Source organism: Pteropus medius, unplaced genomic scaffold (assembly GCF_902729225.1).
Source record: "Pteropus medius unplaced genomic scaffold, Ma_sr-lr_union100, whole genome shotgun sequence".
Lineage (NCBI taxonomy): Eukaryota > Metazoa > Chordata > Mammalia > Chiroptera > Pteropodidae > Pteropus > Pteropus medius.
Genome location: NW_024344240.1, coordinates 7,552,006 through 7,569,865, shown reverse-complemented (window position 1 = coordinate 7,569,865; position 17,860 = coordinate 7,552,006). Strand labels below are relative to the sequence as shown.

Genomic DNA, 17,860 nt, shown 5'->3' with positions numbered 1-17,860 from the left:
CCCAGCTCCCGTTGTCTTTCTTCTTCAGTCCTCTGCTGGGTATTAAAATCCCAGCTTTTGGGCCAAATCTAAAATCCCTGTGGAGTCTCAAGGCAACAGCTTCTGTACATTGTTTTGAATCTTCTCTTAATTTCTAGAGCCTAGGGATTTCCATCACGTAAGTACATTGTTAACAAAAAGTGACATTGTATCCTACAATTTCATTAATTTGTTTCTGGAGAGTCCCTCCACCAATTATCCCTATTAATCCCTACGGTCAGCTCAGTTGGTCATGTCGCTCCAAGTGGAATAAGCACAACCTTCATGTGACCAAAATTTTAGTGGCAGCCAAAGCACAGAATGTCTCTCTCCTGTTTCTTTAAGAGAGTTCAGGTCAAAGCCAATCTCAACCTTCATCCTCCTTGCTTAGGAAAGATACAGAATTAAGTGACATTTTAGTACTCTTCTTGATCCCTTAAGTAATCTGTAAACACAATGGCTACAACTGATTTGAATCGTCCACATGACAATGAAGCCAAGGCATTTTGCTTTACATCCAGGGAGTTTGGATTAGAACCTTAATTTATTCTAATGCACTACCTGTGCATTGCTGAAGTCAACTAATTTTTTACTTACATTAAAAGGAATGTATGACAAAATGTTACCTTCCCAAGATCATGAGCGAGTCCTTGATGATGTTTTTTCAAATTTCCAAATAATCACCAGCAGAGGATTGTTCTGAAGTAAGCATCTCAAACTTCTGTGCTTTGTCTGGGTTTCATGAAGAAGTTGATTTGCAAGGTTTCAGGTATGCTTCCACCCTTCAATGATATCCTCAGTAGAGATGTGGCAAATGGAAGACGGAATGAAGGAGAGACTTAAGCTGGTCTCAGATCATTACATCCTTGACTTATCTCAGTGCAGTAAAAAGAGAAATCCTAAGTGAAAATATTCTCCTTGATAAGAGATTGCGTATTTTGGTATTTCACTAATTATTAACATGCCGACTTTCCTCCAGTAAAGGGCAGACCTCCAAAAACAACTTGACTACATAAAACAAGCTGTCTTTAATCTGTAAGTTGAGGTTTATTGGGACTTTGTGTTGTATTTCTTTGATCTCTCAAAGCAGCCTTATCTAGAAATAAGCTTGGAGATGAGCATCATAGCTAGCTGGTGTAAGAATGGAAAGATTCGCGTGAAGATACTGTTTTGTTGGCCAGTTTTTTGTCATCTATAAAACTAAGATGCACTATTAAATTAGATCTAAGGTTGTTTCAAGATTAAAAAAGCTAGAATCATAAATCAAAATTCCAGAGGCATTATGGGTTTGCAGTTCTATAATTTTGGAGTTGAGAAACTAAATTGATAGTAAAAAGGATTGTTAGATAAAATATCTGTGTTTGGTTCCAGAGAGGAAGTGGCACCGGGGAGAACTTGACAGATCCCACTTCTGCCTGCTCTTCTTTCTGAGAGTCCATAGCAAGAGCTAGGAACATATATAGTTACATATCAGCAGCCCTTCCAAACAGTAACCTTCTGGGCAGGATTGAGGTCTCACTGTTTTTCCTGATTTTCAAATCTTATCACTGATGCAGGTTTGTTGAATAAGTTAATAATGATGTTCTTTTTTTTTTAATATTAGCCCTTTCCGAAATGAGGTTTGAGTTTGGTTTGGGGAACAGTTATATTCCTGATACTGGTTTTCCAGGTAACTAGGGCTCCACATTTTTCTTATTGCAATTTTCACCTCTCTCTTACTATACTCAACACTGACAGGCCCTGCACGTGCACACCTCCCTGATTGATACCCTCCAACACGGATTATTGTCATGATCATTTAAACTCACATCAAATACGTGCCTGATTGTGTGTTTGAAATATCTCCTATCTGGCCTGCTTTGCTCACACCTGGATCCTACCTCCTTTCTAGTTTTTTCTAAGATGCAAGACATGTGTCATGATAACATCAGTCCTTTAAGATTGTGAGAAAGCTGCTTGGCCAGCATAATGTTGTCTTCCTATTTATAGATGCCTGCATTAAATCTAGGATTCTTTAGAGATTATTTCCAAATCAGGAGAAGAAAAAGGAATTTTCATTTCAAATTTACAACTATGGATGGAAGAAAATATTTTACAAACATCTTATTTACATAGCTCATATATTTTTTTTCCCTTAGCCATTAAATTGCCATGGTGTTACGTTTATTTAATTCACAATGGTGAACGAAAGGAAGAGGGCCAGTCTGATTTTTACCTTGAAATGTTAAGGGAAAAAAAAAAGGATTTGCTGTGCAGATTAAAGAGAGGGATGCAATTACCCTCTAAGCACCCACGTGATATTATGACCTACTTCTCATACATGCCTTTTTTTTTTTTTTAAATCATTGAAGTGCAGTGATGCTTGTGCACCACAAGATGGAGCCTTCAAAGCAGTTTATTTCCTAGCACTTTCTCACTATTTACTTTCTCCCTTGGGAAGTGAAGGTCAGGCCTTGTGAATGTTTGGGAAAGTGAAACAAACACAGTAATGTGGAGGCACACAGGCCTTGGGGGCATCTAGAGCATTGTTCTAGTCATTGTTATACTGTAAGCCTATCTGTCCTTGGCCCTATCCTGATTAACCCTGTTATCAGCATTTTTCATGAAGATGCAAATGACATCCTTAGCAGGTGTGTGGATAACACAAAGCCAGGGAGGATAATTGGTACATTTGAATGATATCTTAAAGATTCTAAAAGCTTTCGATGGGCTTAAACCTACCAGATAAAAATGAACGGGGATAAATGTACAAGTTTACTTTTGATGGAGTAGTGAAAAAAGCTTTGGACAGTGAAAGAGATCTGAATATGTGTCCTAGATAATACTAACGATGATCATGATGACTGTGATGGTTATAGCAATGTCATCTAACACAGTGGTACTTCATTGGCAAACCGCTTGTTTCTCATCCTCCTGCCAGGGTGTCAATGAACTCACAAAGCACATTGTTCAGTAGAGCAGAACAAGCAAATCTTTCCTAGTGAAGGAAGCAGGGTGTCAACTTACATTCCAGTCTGAACTCTTCATGTCTTGGAGGGCTTGCTCTTTGAGTGGCATTGAATTTTAAATGCTTCCTGGTGTCAGTAGCAAGTACTTAGTACTAACTGTGCTAAGTACTTTCAGTGTTCCATCACATTGTATAGAGGCATAGTGTATCTCGGTTCAGTGTAGTGGAATGTGTCAGTACACATGCCTGGACCAAACTGCCTCAATTTCCTCCTTGGATGAATAGGCAACAATAACATCTAACACAAAGTGTTGCTGTGGTGAAGGTCAGAAGGGTAATGCAGGTAAAGTTCAGTTCACGATTCCTGGACGAAGGTGTGCGCTCAGGACATGGGAGTATTAGTGTTTCTCCTTAAGATCTCTTTGGGGAAAATACCGTTGTTCTCCCCATTTTATAAATGGAAAACTGAGATCAGTTTCAGTGAAGCTTAATAGAGTCCAGTGGTCATGCAATTCTTAAGTGCAGAGAGCCCAGACTTAAAACCAGGGATTCTCTGCCTCCAAATTTCAAACAAATGCTAATTTATTATAGTGTGCTGCTAGTTTCTGGTTGGATGAGACCATAGCTTTTAAACTTTTTGACCAAAACCAAGCATGAGTATAACCTAGTATATACACACACACGCTCACAGACATATATATAACCTGAAACAAAAAGTCCATGAAAGAGTACTTGGCCCTTCGTAAGTGTAATGCATTCTTATATATTTTTTTACTTTAGCTTATTTCATTTTTAAAGGGAAAGCTAACGGTGACCTATTAAATTAATTGTATGGCCCACGAATGAGCTACAATCTACAACTTGAAAACACTTGTACCCACAATTTCTATGGACTCTTCAGTTCTAATGTTTTCTGATTCTCCTAAAAACAAAACAAAAACAAAAAGCCTGCAAACCTAATTCCCTTAGTTCAGAACAGAAGACCTGGACTTGAGAGCAATTCATGTGAAAAGGAAGTAAGGATTTTAGCCAAGCGAATATGTGGAAACACTGCAATGCAGGGGCAAAAAGTTGACCTTGCAGAGTCCTGCATTCCCTCCTGGGTGCCATATTTAAGAGAAATCATCAACCTGAAACACGTTCAGAGAACAGTCAAGATGGGGAAGGGTTTGAAATAACTTAAGGAGCCAGAAATGTTTAATCTGATTTTGAAGGAAAAAAGTTTCTAAACAGTTTTTTAAAAAATATCATGATAACATGTCTCTAAAGTAGTGAAATTACACTTCAGGACTAGACATCTGGGCCCATGTGATGCCTTATCTTACATAAAGCTTATTTCCGTTCAATTTCTAGAGTTCGGCATCTGAAGGGAGAATCATGCAAAATGATTGTTACTCCACCTCCCCCATGTGAAAGGCAGGCAGGAAACTGCCCTCCCAGGGTAAGTGGAAGAACTCTCAAGCTTGGTGTTGGCGAGACTTTTGCACAGCTTCAAAGGGATTTGGAAGGGGGGCGAAAATCTCCAGCCCAGGCTGTGCCTTGGAACACAGACATTCCTTTGCCTAGAGCCTGGCCGGGCCTTGTGGGAAAGCCCCACTTCTGATACTCTGTACGGTAGGAAGCACTTGCCAGGTCGTTTCCCTCTCTTATCGGCTCCAGCTGGGAGCCGGTTCTTCATGTGAGTCAGGACTAGAGGGAGTGAAAGGCTGGAGCAGTTCCTCCCCAGGTTTCCACTGGGGCCTCCAGACTGACGCCTGGAGCTGGAATTCCCCCAAAAGTTGGTTGCAACAATAGGGGGTTTGCACTAGTGTTGCTGAGGTAGGGCATGGTAGTGGAATAAGCAGCAGAGATTTGTTGATAGTTTATTAAATTCAGGAAGGAAAAGGGAGAGAAGAGTCAAGAACAACTCATAGGTTATGTGGTTGAGAAATCTGGAGCAAATCAGGGCCGCCGAACCAAGTGGTAAAACTGAAGTGGTAATTGTGGAGAGAAAAGGCGGATACTTTTGATGGTACTACATTTGTGGCTTAGAGTCAGAGCTGAAAGTTTGAAATGAAGGTGGAGTGGTTAAAACATATTTTTTTTGCTGCTCAACTCTGTGGTATCCAACGTTAAATCCGGATACTGGGAGCAAAATTTGATTCTGTTTGAGAGTGAAGTGGTTCTTAAGGATGTTGGAACCTCACGGTGGTCCTGCACAGCATGTTCATCCGTTATCTGTTGTCATCTCAGACTGAGTTTAACTTTTAGAATATAATTAACACGTTTATTTGGGGTGGTTCTTTCAGTAGATGTTAAATAAACTGAAAATGACTGTCTATATTTTCTTTCTGGTTTCTCAGATGGGTTGAGTTCGATTGTGCCCCAGTTTTTCTAGATATCTAGTTGTTTGAGGTGATATTAAAAAGAGGGGCTGCTGAAACAGAGGAAGTTTTGTGCATGTGTACCTTGAGGATGGAGTGGGGAGAGAGAAACTGATAAAATATGACAATGAAAAAAGCAACAGTTAACATGTATTGGGTGCTCACTATGCACTAAGTGGTATTCTAAACACTACATATAATTATCTCATTTCATTTTCAACAGCAAAATTAAATAATTACTATTAATACTCTCCTTTTAAATTAAGGAAACTAAAGCACAGAGAGGCTAGTGGATTTGCCCCAGGCTACAGAGATCATCAGGCTGCATCCCTGACTGGCTTGGTAAACTGGCACAAGACAAGTAGAGGAGGTAAGGAAGTGTCGTGCTCCTTCCTGGACCTCATCCTCTGTGTCTCTTTCATTTGGCTAGTCCTTCTGATTGATATCATTTTAAAAAAAGTGCAGCTGCAAATACAGAGCTTTCCTGAGTTCTGTGAGTTGTTCTAGCAAATTACTGGACCTGAGTAGGTCATAGGAACCCCTGAATTTATCACCGGTCAGTCAGAAGTGTGGGTGGCCTAGGAATCCCTGAAATGCAGCTGGCATCTGAAGTGAGGGCGGTCTCGTTAGGGACTATTCCCTTGGGCTTGTGAGGACTGTGATAACTCCAGGTGGTTAGTGCCTGAACTGAATCATAGATTTACCAGAAGGAATTGGCTCACAAGATTATGGAGGGTAAGTCTATGGCCATGCTCCCCTGAATAAGCCTGATCCTGTCTCATCTCAGAAGCTAAGCAGGGTCGGGCCTGGGTAGTATTTGGATGGAAGACCACCTAGGAAGACCAGATGTTGTAGGCATAAAAAACAAAAAATAAAAAAATAAGGGATTGTAAACTGACAAGGTCCTTGCAATCTGTGAGGTCAACCAAGGGTTGCCTTGCCTAAAAAAAAAAAAAAAGAAAAGAAAAAGAAGACCCAGGTGAGCCGATGGTGTAGTTCCACTCTGAGTCCAAGTTTGAAGGCCGAAGACTTGTGGCCCAGGTCCAAGACAGTTGGGCAAAAAGAATGAATTCTGCTTTTCTTAGCCTTTTTGTTCTATTCAGGCCTTCAATGATTTGGATGAGGACCACTCATGGTGGGAGGGCAATTTGCTTTACTCACGCTACCCATTCAAATGTTCACCTTACCCAGAGACACCCTCACAGACACGCCCAGAATAATGTTTAACCAAACATATGGGCACCTTATGCCCAGTTAAGTTGACACAAAAAATTAACCTCCACTGTAGGCAAATGTATCAGTTTTTTGGTGCTGCTACAACAAATTACAACAAACTTATGGCTCAAAACAACAGAAATTTGTAATTTTATAGTTCTGGAGGTCAGTAGCCAAAAAAGGGTCTCAGGGGCTTAAAATGAAAATGTCCCAGAACGCACAAATTATGAGATACTTAATATAATAATATTGCAAATGTTTTTAATTTGAAGTTCAGTACAAAATGTAGTCTGAACATTGCTTTACTTCTACTATCTCCACCTAAGTATTATAATTTTGAATCCTGTGAAGATATCAAGACCCTTTTGCTGGTGAAGACTGAGGCCAGGCTGACATACAGTAAATATGCAGAGAGCAGGATGAGGCTGACAGAGTTTTTTCAAACACTTATAGATCTGTTTGGGGCTCATCAAATTTCTAATCTTCAAAATGATTGTATCTAGTCAAATAGGCCCTTGATAAATGTTTGTTGAGTGAAGGAATAAAAATAATTCCCTTGCCCCTATTGTTTACTTAGACTTTGAACTTAAACCTGACCTTGTGGATACAGCAGCTGCTTCCCAAGGATTAAATAGTCAAGAAGTTGAGTTTGAGATCAGACTCTGCTACTAAAGCATATTTGATCTCAGGAAAATGCTCTACCTCCTTGGGCCAATGTTTGTATCCCTGAGATCAAGTTCCTGTTTGCTTTGACCTTTGTTTCTTGTTATTCTTTAGCCCGCCAGCTCATCAGTGATGTTGCCCACTGCATATAGCTGTGCAGGGCCTGGTGAGCTCAGCTGTTGTGTGACTGGATTCCGAGGAGGGTAGAGAGAGAGGCATATTTTTGGTATCTGTGTGGTTTCATTGCTTAATGGGGTTGAAGAATAGACCAGAATGTTTTCTGTTTACATTGCATTGTTCTTTGTTGTGACATGCCATTGAGAATCTGACTTTATTGTTTAGTGATGTCGCTATTTTTTAAAGTCAGAAGTTATGCTTTTTATAAAAACGTACTGAGACATTTTACTAGAAACTTTTTCAAATAATCACTAATTCAATAATGATCTAGTAGGTATATATACCCTTCTTATACACCAATACTGTGCTGGGAGCTTTCAATTACCTTGTTTAAGAATCAGGAAAAAAAAGCCCGCAGTGAGGGGATTATTAGCCTTGTTTAACAACTGAGGTTTAGAGAAATTAAAGGCATCGTTTAAATTTGTATACTGAAAGAGACAAATTTCTGGTCTATATATGTGATTTCTTTAACAAGAAGTAAAATAGATAAGTAGCTGAATAAATAAATACATAAATAAAAGTATGTTCAGTACCTAATACTTATTAAAATATTCTTCGGAACATTTCTGGCAGATAGGTCAGAAATATTTTCTCCATTCCATGGTTTGTGGGTCATTTTGAACACAGTAGAAATGAAATTGTTTGCCTACCTGAATATCAATAGAAAAACTGGCCATGTGGAGGTTACATTCTTCTAGTAAATTAGTAATACTGTTTTGGACAGAGCTCAATGTGCCAAGTGAAATAAAACAGGGTGACGTCGTATGCAGTGACTGGGGCGGGTGCACCCACCTTAGCCAGGGTGGCTTCAGAAGGCCTCTTAGGAGTGACATCAGAGCTGAGAGTTAAAGGAGGAGAGGAAAGCCATGTGCATCTCTAGAGAAAATGCAACCACCCCCCCACCTATCCCTCACCCCAAGGGTGTGCAAAGCCCTAGAAGAGGTCAGAACTAATAAAGGAGAGGACATGAAGGCCAGTGGTTGTTTATTTGTAGCACTTGGCACTGTCTGAAACAATGCTGTGAAATTACTTGTAAATTGTCCACCATCTCTGCAAGAACGTAAACTCCAAATTGCCAAGGACTGTGTTTACTCTTGTTTACTTCTCTATTCTAGCATCTAACACAGTGTCTGGCACATAGTAGGCAAGCAGTAATATTATCGGATGAAAGTCAAAATATGCTGGATGTAAAAAAGTCTAGCCAACCCATTTCCTGAGTTAATGGACACTGAGCAGAGCTAAAAGGACTTTCAGCAGGAATGAGACCAGTCCTGGCTGGTGGGCCTCCTGATTTTTCCCCTGCATCATCCTGCCCCCTGCTGCTTAATTTGTCAAGAACTTGTGTTTCAGAAAGCACAGGTTCTTCCAGATGGAATTTCTTGCTTTCGGGATTTCACATTCTAAGTTTATGTTTGAAGAATCTTTGCTTCTTGTGTGTTCCAACTGAAAAACAATATTTTCTGTATTAAGGAGAAAGACAAACAGATTGTGCCTTTGCTCTACGCATTAACTCGAGATAATCATGCTAAGCGAAATAAGCCAGACAGAAAAAGTTGAAAATCACATGATATCACTTATATGTGGGATATAAACCTAAAAGCAACAAATGAGCAGGACAAACAATCAGAGACTCATGAACATGGACTATAGACTAGTGGTTACCAGAGGACTATAGAGTAGTGGTTTCTAGTGGAGTGGGGGAGGAGGGGGAGGACAGGGGCAAAGGGGTCAAATAGAGGAGTAGGGGAGACAAAGTGGGTAAAGGGGATCAAATATATGGTAGCTGAAGGAAACTAGACTTTGGATGGTGAACACACAATAGAATATATAGAAGTCAAATGATAATGTACACCTGAAAATTATATAATTGTATTGACCAATGTTACCCCAATAAAGCTGTTAAAACAACAACAACAACAACAAAACAATACGAGGCCTCCAACCTGGGTTTCTGGTGACCAAAATGAAGGCAATGTTGTTGACAGTGATTTAATACATTTATCACTCTCTGGGGCCCCTACCTCCCTGGGCTGCTGGCATTGCTCAGAGCCTATCTCTGCTTAGTCTGAATAGGTTCTTACATGGTTGTTAAAAAAATAAGTAAAAAGTAAAGATAATATGCGAATATTGATAGTTCATTGTGAACTCTTGGAAGTCAGAGGGTTGTTGTTGTTGTTGTTGTTTTTGGCAGCCCAAGTCTTAAAGGTAGCAGACTCTAAACAAATGTCTGTCGAATTTAACCAAGTTACTTTGTCATGGGGACTTGACTTCTACTTCATGGTGTCTAAATTATAACATACTTTTTAAGACAAAAATGCAAAATATCAACTTCAAAATAAGGTAAAAGTCTCATCTGTTCATGTCTCTTTGTATCTATTTGTCACGAAAGGCCTATTTATTAAAATAAGAAAATAGGTTATTTTGTTGGCCATTTAATAAAATTTAATGTTATTTAGAATAAAATTTTATTTATTTTGTTGACTATTATATGCAACTGGAAAGACAAGGAAAAGCTGTTGTATGTTCTATAGTCTGTATATTTTTTTACTAGATTGGAGGAATCTACTCACCCATACATAAAAACAGTTATGACCTCAGACCAACTCTATTTTTTGTCAATGTGTCGTTTGGGACTTAAGTGAAATGTTTGTTGTTGTTACAGATAATAAAGGTGACAACGCAAACATGACTGTTCCCTTTGACCATAAACAGAAGCCAAGTTTACTTCTAGGCCCCACCTAAGCAACAGGCTCCCAGCGATGCCAGGCCCTTGGCTCGATTATTCCGAATGTTAGCCCTCTTGATTAAGCCACTCTGGAGGCAACTGAGGAATTTCTACATAAGTTTTAGAAATTACAGGTAAACTATACTTTTTTCTCCTTGCCTTTTTTTTTTTTTTGTAGGGTATGATAATTAAAATTTTAAGTTTCATAATTAGGTTTTAAAAAGGAAGGATTTAACTTTTATTTAAATGTGGAAATTGCTTAATGGTATAGAAAATATGTGAAAGTGAGTGAACTTACTTTTATTGCAGGGGCATTTTTGCAGGTGTTTCTAAGATATTCTATCTTGGAAGGGTTTGGACAATTGTCTTCATGTTCGATAGCCTGTGGGCCATACGTCAGACTTGGGATTTGATCCTTAAAGCCCTGGGGGACCACTGGAGGGTGTTAGGCAGAGAGAGGAATAATATGATCAGTCTTAGCTTTTAGAAACAATAACTAACTGTTATTTATTAACTGTGGAAGCAAACAGGAGAGAGGTTCACAGTGGGGCAGGATCAGAGATCAAAGAATATGAAGAGAAATATTCAAAGCATGAGATGGAGTGTGGATATTCTTAGGGACTCAGTTCCTGAATGGGAGAAAGAGGAGTTTAATATGGCTCTGTGGTTTCTAACTTGGATGACATTAATTTCTCATAGTCTTGCGATTGCAAATTTTCATGTTTGATTAGTAACAGTCAAGCTGAAAATGTATTCCTAGTCTGCAGAACGAGTAGGTTGAGAGAAGTTTGGGGCATCGTGGCAAGAACACAGGATGTGGAGTCAGAGGACGTGAATCTGAGCCAGAAGTGGCTCCCCGGATGTGTGCCTCAGAGCTCCCACACTCTGAGAACTAGTGCTACATGAAAGTTCTTGTCTTAGATTTCTTTTCTTACTGGTTCAAGTGTAAGTTTGTTTTCTATTCGATTGTTAACTAGCTGTTTTGGCTGCTGTGGAGCTGGACAGTGCTTTGGGGTCCTGGCTCATTTCCGAGTTCAGACAGGCCAGAAGTCTTAGAGTAGGTGCCGGGAGAGTGCAGGTGAGAAACCTCTGTCCTAACTCATCCAGGGCTGACTTCTCTGTGCATACTCCCCGAATGAGAAGAACGGCACTGTCCCAAAGGTTTCTGCATGGAGGCAGTGCTGCATGGTGGTTCAGAGGGCCCGCTCCCAGTCTTCCACGCTGAGTTCTCTCACCTCTCCTTCCTGTTTCCAAAATCTGTAAATTGAGAATGATGATGGCAGGGCTGTGTAAAGCCACCACAAACTGTGCTTGGCATTTTTGTGAGCACTCAATATATAAACAAATAGATACTATTTGTTCTGGGTGTGACATCCTGATGTTGTCCAAGCAGGGAGACCCACTCCCTATAGCACATTTGGTGTTCATCTCTATATGGGTGGCATTTCTATGTGGGACTAGAAGTGGAGCTTCCATGTGGAGATGTGGGCATGTGGCTGGCTCTCATAGACCCCTCCACAGTTAAAACTGGGCTACTTTGCAGCCTCAGGAGGGGTGATACAATATTTGGTTGCTAGAGACAGCACAGCTGGATGGGGGGAGGGAAATGCAGCCAGACTGCTTGAATAGTGGGTGGCATCACCGGATGAGCCACGTTACTCTGGGAGATGGGGTTCCTCAGAAGAGAGTCTGTCAATCTTTCCCCACGACTAAAAACCAAATTGAGCAAAAGCTTCTACTGCTGAAGCTTCTTACTAAGTGTCCGACCTCCTTATTTCATTTGGTATATTTAAAATTAAGAGCGTAATACTTTCATAAGGACATTCTATGAAATCACATTTTTTCTTCCTTTGGGCCAATCAGAATTTATATATTTAAAAATTTTGGTGTAGATTCTGAGTACTCAAAGCGATTGTTTAAATTACTTACCATTGGCACCATGGCAATAAGTATTTAGTTTCTATTTGTATTTACTTTATTTGGTGTCTTAGAATCACTTAAGAGAAACATGCCGTACAAGCCAAAGAGCACCCTTGGAAACGTCTAAACACAGGAAGACCTGGGCATTACCACAGCTGAAGGATTCCTTCAGTTTAGGAAATGCTAGAGAAGTTTGGCAGGCATTACTTGGCTGATCAAGTTGTATAGAAAGCACCACTGGTCAGCTTTAAAAAAAATATGTGTGGCTTTTCAGGTGATTAATAGGCAGAGTGTGTAAATGCTGGCCATCACATTATTTTATTCTAGGTTGAATTATTTAGTCACAAAAGAATTTTAGTAACTATCAAACAGGAAAAAGATCAATAAAAAATATTGACATGTTACAAGTAAATTTCTACTGGCCATGCATGGCTGATGAATGCCATATTCCAATTAATTATATATCTTGATGACTTATGAATTAATTCCATGATATCATAATATAATAATTATACTCAAATACTGGAAATCTACTCCAATGAATGAGTGTAATTTTGGTTTTACTTTGAGAAGTTTTTTCAAAATTTTTAGGGACATTCATATAAATGTTCAAAATTTCAGGGACATTCATATAAATGTTATCTATCACAGCAAAGTAGTATAGCTATAGAAGGTATCTGAGATTGGCTGTCAAATGAATGGATGGTCCCCTAACTTGTCTAGAGAAATATGAGATTCTGACAGTTAATATAAAGTAATTAAAAATGAATCTTCCTAAAAAGTCCAGCAGCTTTTCTATTATTCAAATGATTCAAAACTCAGAATTTCAAATTTCTTGTGTTGGTTATGTTCACATGTGAAATTAGTAAATATAGTTGTAACATTTTTATTAAGAAAATGAAGACCGACTGACAATTAAAAAAAAATTACATGATTCACATCTGAAATTACCTGATGTTTCAGAGAAGGTATCCCTGAAGAGAATATTGAAATGATAACATTTGTCTATGATCTATAATCTAGTCTCTGGAATAAGAAATATTTTTATTAAAAATATTAAAAAATATATTTTTAGTAATAGGATTGGTGAAGTATTACTATAAATTTATAATTATCATCTAAGATTTCAATATTTTTAAATAATTTTTTATTTTTCAATTCCAGTTGACATACAATATTATATGTTGTACAAGTGTACAACATAGTGATTAGACATTTACATAACTTCCGAAATGATTACCCCAATAAATCTTGTACCCATCTGCTACCATACATAGTTATTACAATATTATTGACTATGTTCCTTATGCTGTACTTGATATCCCTGTGACTGTTTTGTAATTATCCATTTATACCTCTTAATCTCTTCCCATTTTTCACTCATTCCCCTCAAACCCCCTCCCATCTGGCAACCATCAAAATGTTCTCTGTATCTATGAGTTTGTTTTTCTCTTGTTTGTTTGTTTATTTTGTTCTTTAGATTTCACATATAACAGAAATAAAATGGCATTTATCTTTCTCCATCTGACTTACTCCATGAGCGCAATACCTTTTAGGTCTATTTCTGCATGTGACGCAGATAAAATACCTCTCTTATAGGGTTGAGTTTTAAGAGCCAGTACGTTTTAAATGCCTTACTAGTGTTAGTTATTATTATTATTATTATTATTATTATTATTATTATCACCCAAATCTTCACACCTTGGCTCCGAGGTCCATATATTTGTCTAAAAAATGGAAATAGCAGGGAAGGACTAATCTATAGGCAGTAATAGTGGTTATTCCAGTAGAAATGTGAGTAAATTTATCCCTGGAAGAGCTACTTCAAGTAATGTTGATGTGATAGACTTGGTACCAGGGCTTTCCTCTCCAAAATAATGACTCTTTCGAGAATGTTCCAGTCCAGGTCTCCTCCGGGTGGGGCTTGCAGCTTCCATTCTTGTCCTTGTATTCATGATGGCAGGAACATCAGTATTTGTCACTGCAGGGAATAGGTATTACTCGAGACATTTATAGCCATGAATCCCAACCTCTGGGGGCCTGTTTTCTTAATGTAGACTTTTTTACTAGGAGGATTTCTACTATTTGGTCATTACAGGGTGACACTAAAGTGAATGCCACTAAAATAAATGGGGTGCCAGATACCAAGCACGTTTTATGACTAAGGTGTGGAGTGTGGACTCTGGAGTCAGGGCCTGGCTTGGATTTGAAACATGGATCCATTACTTCATAGTACAAACATGGGCAAGTTATCCAAGCTCTCTAAGCCACTGTTTCCTTCTTGGTAAAACAGGGAGAAAAGTAGTATTGACCTCAGAAAAAAAGAAGTGCTCAGTAAGTGTTAGCTGTTGCCACCACTTCATGTAACCCTCAAGAAACCTTGGTGGTCATTGTGTTAGCCCCACTTCACGGACTGTGGAACCATGCTCGGAAAGACCTAAACTCAGTGTACTTACTGAGTAAGTGAAGGGGCTGTCCTTCAGGGTTAAAGGACGATTGGAGCCACTTCCACTTGGAACCACAGAATTCTGTTTTTCCCCAGTTATCAACATCATTGATTTTGAGCAAGATTTTATTCGACTCGAAGCCCAGCACAGCTGACCACTTCCTTGTGATGAGAACTGCTGTGCATCTTTTAGTGCAGCCTCCTTGAACGGGAAAAACTCTGTGAGATGCCAGGAGAACTTGCAAGGTGTTTATTCCTCTAGTGTGTGAGTGATCACCTGTGGGATCAGAAGGAAGGAGACATGGAGAAATCTCCAGCTTCTCAGGAGGATGGTGTTGACAGACATGAGTGTGTCAGTTGGATGAGATTACAGGTGGCAGATAATTTTTGTGGAGTATGAGCTCTTAGATGTGTCTTGGAAAGAAGAGTGCTTACTGTGATCCACTCAGTGTATGAGGTCTTAGGAAGACTGCAGTGTACGAAACCGACAGGCCCAGTCATGGAGCTAACCTGCAAGCAGCTAAAACCTTAGCAGGTCCAAAGCCCTTGTAGAGTAGGTCCTCGAATAACATATTTTCATGGAATGTTTTTTGTTACAATCTTGATATAGGTATATCAAATAGCCTATGGTAACACTGGTTTTGTTATATGTCATTTCACTTAAAGTCATAGAACTTATTGATGATGTTAAGTGAGAACTTACAGTACTGGTTCATTGTAGGGACTTTACCCAGACATCAGGGTTGCCTCATTCTTCCCTATGTGTGCATGATAAGGGAGAATTCAGAGTCCATCAACAGAAGACATGTCGTTAAGAGTTTGGGAGAAAGACTGTGCTTCACTGTTACTCTCTGGGGGGTGAGGGTGGAAGGCTCTGGGCTCTAGACAGGCCTCATTGCTTGGGGTTGTTCAGGGCCTTGTGCTTTGTTGGGTAGACACCTTCTATATTAGTATCCTAGTGTTGCCCTAACAAAGCATCACAGAAATTTATTGTCTCAGTTCTCGAGGCTGGAAGTTTAAGATCAAGATGTCAGCAGGATAGGCTCCTTTAAGGACCTTGAGGGAGAATCTGCTCCATGTCCGGTATTTGCTGGCGATGTTTGCTGTCTCTTGGCTTGTAGAAGCATCACCCCAGTCTTTGCCATCAGCTTGCATGGCATTCTTCCTGTGTGCTTGTGTGTCTGTATCTATATTTCCCCGTTTTAGAAGGATATCAGTCATACTGGGTTAGGGGCCTACTTCAGTATGACCTCATCTTGATTAATGACATCTGCAACAACTCTATTTCTAAGTAAAGTTACATTTTGAGGAACTGTGGTTAGGCCTTCAACATATAATTTTGTAGGAGAGAACAGTTTGACCCAATACACCTTTTCTTTTCCTGGCAATAATCTTTGACTCCTCTCAACACAAACTTAATTGATGTTGTCCTCCGAAAAGAAAAGAAGATGGAGAGACTTGAACGCCTGCTCCAGAAGGCACTGAGAGCTTCCTCCAAGCTATCTTAGAGGTAGGTCAGGATGCTAAAGTTTAATAACAGGTCTTCTGCGTTCCTCTTTTCAAATCTTTCAAAATACAGATGATGGCTTTTCAGTCTGTATCCTCTGAGGAGAGTGAGGGACCTCACAAGGCAAAGCCCCACCCCTCTTATTTCCTTCTCCCCCTGCGGGAAGGGCTAGCTAGAGCCAGGTGCTGGTCAGATCAAAGCATTCAGTTGGGAATCTCCACCTGGTGGTTGCTTTATTCCAGCTTTTCTTCTTAAGAGTTATTTTAGCTCAGTTAGTACTTTTCTGCTTAGGCTGTGGTTTTGTATCCTGAGGTGGGCCTTAGAGAACTGTGGGGAGTGGGCCTTTTAGAGCCATAGTTGAGCTCAGAGCTGTTTCCATGTCCCCAGGCCCTGTGCTTCCGTTCTATTTGTTCAAAAGTGAAATCAAAGGAAAAGAGATTTAATGCTGATAAATTATTTACAAAAGGCTCAACCCAACAACTACTACAAGCCACAGGGTCAGGTAACGTGTGCTGAATTAGCTATAACTAACACAGTAGGAGGGTTCTTGGGGCCTGAGTGCACTGTGAGGCAGAGGTAAGTGGTGGAGGTAAACTGCTCAGAGGCTCACCCTGATCTGACCTCTGCATGAGGCCAGGAAATTATGATTCACCTGCAATTTCTGGCTCCGGCTCTAGACCCTCCCTGCGTTCCTTGATTTGAATATTTAAATCCCTGTAGCTCTAAAGACAATCTGACTTTTGCTTCTCTAAAGACAAATTTCAAAAGGAAAAATTCTTCAATATAAGCAATTATTTTGTCTCCTTACATCTAAATGCCTATTTGACATATTTTATCAGACTTTCTTTTAGTCACAGAATGTACTATTGTTATTCATTGGTTAAGGTCTTTAGAAATACAGAGGGATACCTACATTTCCATTATATTCTGGTAAAAGGGATAAATTAATATGAGTATCAATATCTTAGCAATTTTTCTTATAGCCCCAGATCCAAATATCTTTTAGGAAACTACAAAAGGCTTTATTTTTACAGCATAATTCAAAACTTACCACAGTCACAGGCATTTCACTTATCAAGAGGCTGCCTGAGGAAAAGTAAAATAAAAATATAAGCATGTAGGCTTCTATAGCTTTAATTTTTAACAAGTGGGATGGAGAAGGAAAAATGATCCTACTGGTTTTGATGTAATTATTTTCAGTGTATGGTCTTTAAATGCAGTAAGCAATGGGAAGGCCTATTACCAAAGACTTCGCTTTGTAGATTCAGGAAAAAAATACCACTCTTCATGGGAGAAGAATCAATTATAAAGTCATGGATTTGAGAATGTTTCATAAAATTGTGAGTCCTCTAAAGCATTTGTAAAAAATCTTTAGAAGAAATATTTGTGGTTGCTAGGATCTATTTGTGATTACTGCATTGCCCAAATACCCAAACTATTTATTTTCTTGTTTTTAAGTGTGTATATGGGATGAGGAAGATAGAGGGAGATTTGTTTCTAGACTAATGCCTGGCACATAGTAGGTGCTACTCTCAGATATTTTGGCTGAGCATAACTGAAATATGAAATATAGACTTAACTATATTTCCTTCTTATTAAAAAAATGTGAATGTACAGTCCAGGGATGGCATGTTGCATCTATAATGCTGAGACCCAGGATTCTTCAATCTTTTCACTTCGCTGTGAATGGCTACCATTCCCAAGGTCATCTTGTGGTCCATGGTTGCAGGATCTCCAGCCATTGAACAGCATTTTAAGACAGAAAGGAGGAAGAAGGGGAAAAAAGGAGCCCCTCCCTATTCAGGAATCTTTCTGAAAGAAATATACAACACTACTTCTTCCAGCTCAGTGGTTAGAACAGTGACATGGTATGAGATGG

General features: G+C 39.3%; 1 protein-coding gene and 1 pseudogene across 1 annotated transcript in view; both read left to right on the top strand.

Moving 5' to 3' along the window:
• Window positions 1-6,067: 6,067 nt before the first annotated feature.
• Window positions 6,068-6,186, top strand: LOC120607584 (uncharacterized; annotated as a pseudogene).
• Window positions 6,187-10,126: 3,940 nt separating this feature from the next.
• Window positions 10,127-17,860, top strand: part of RP1 (RP1 axonemal microtubule associated) — a 330,366-nt gene continuing 322,632 nt past the window's right edge. Inside the window, 1 exon segment of the mRNA XM_039868930.1 lies at window positions 10,127-10,242. The gene's annotated coding sequence lies outside the window, so the exon portion shown is untranslated.